Source organism: Astatotilapia calliptera, chromosome 3 (assembly GCF_900246225.1).
Source record: "Astatotilapia calliptera chromosome 3, fAstCal1.2, whole genome shotgun sequence".
Classification (NCBI taxonomy): Eukaryota; Metazoa; Chordata; class Actinopteri; order Cichliformes; family Cichlidae; genus Astatotilapia; species Astatotilapia calliptera.
This window is the reverse complement of record NC_039304.1, coordinates 3615299-3616187: the sequence shown is the minus strand read 5'-3', so window position 1 is coordinate 3616187 and position 889 is coordinate 3615299.

Sequence of the window (889 nt, the reverse complement as noted above, 5' to 3'; positions counted from 1 at the left end):
GGGGGCATTAAAATGGGAGTGGAAAACTAGAGCACCAAAATAAAGCTGTGGGAAAATGGGGAGTGATGGGAGAGTCATCTGTAACTGCTGTTATGGTTGTAAATCTAACTTTGCTTGCATCTGAACTGCGTGAACACAGAGGTCATCCCCCATATGGTCCACCCGTTAAAGGGGGACAGAGGGCCTCAGGATCAAGAAAACCTGGACCTTGCAACGCTGAAGTGCTTGTTATTAGTGATCTCTTTAATGAGAGATCAAAAGAGGGTATTGTGATATTATTCTGTTATTATATGTTACCTTATATATGTAATCAAAGTAGTTGAATTAGAATACTGCTGTAGATCATATTATACCCTTTAAAATAGAGTGTGTGATCTGTATGTAGTTTAGTTCTCATTATACTTTTGAGTTAACAGAACATATTCACATATTAGTTCATTAGATAAATGTGCATCACTCTGTATCCTTGATCTGCTGGGAATGTGTTACACTGTTTTCTTGACATGCTTAATTGTTGAATCATGAAGAGAAGGTTGTAAGCAGGAGACTCTGTGTCTAAAGACAGGGGAGATAGACAGACCACATTCCACACCCCCACCTTACAGAAAGCAGAGAAACAACTGCCGAGGTCATAACTTAGGCGCTGTAACAGAGAAAAAAATGTGATGTTTTGGCTTTTACGACTAGCTGGGGGCCACTAGAGACTATAAAAAGCTGAGCAACCCGTCACCATTTAGAGACATGTGCCTGACCCTCTGGTAGCATCTCTCCCGTCCGGACGTTCTAATGCTCTTATTGTTGAATTGTATGCAAATAAATGATTGTTGATTGAGCATTGATACACCGAATATTGTCCTTCCTTCAGCCCAAAGATTCAAAGAACTGCGTG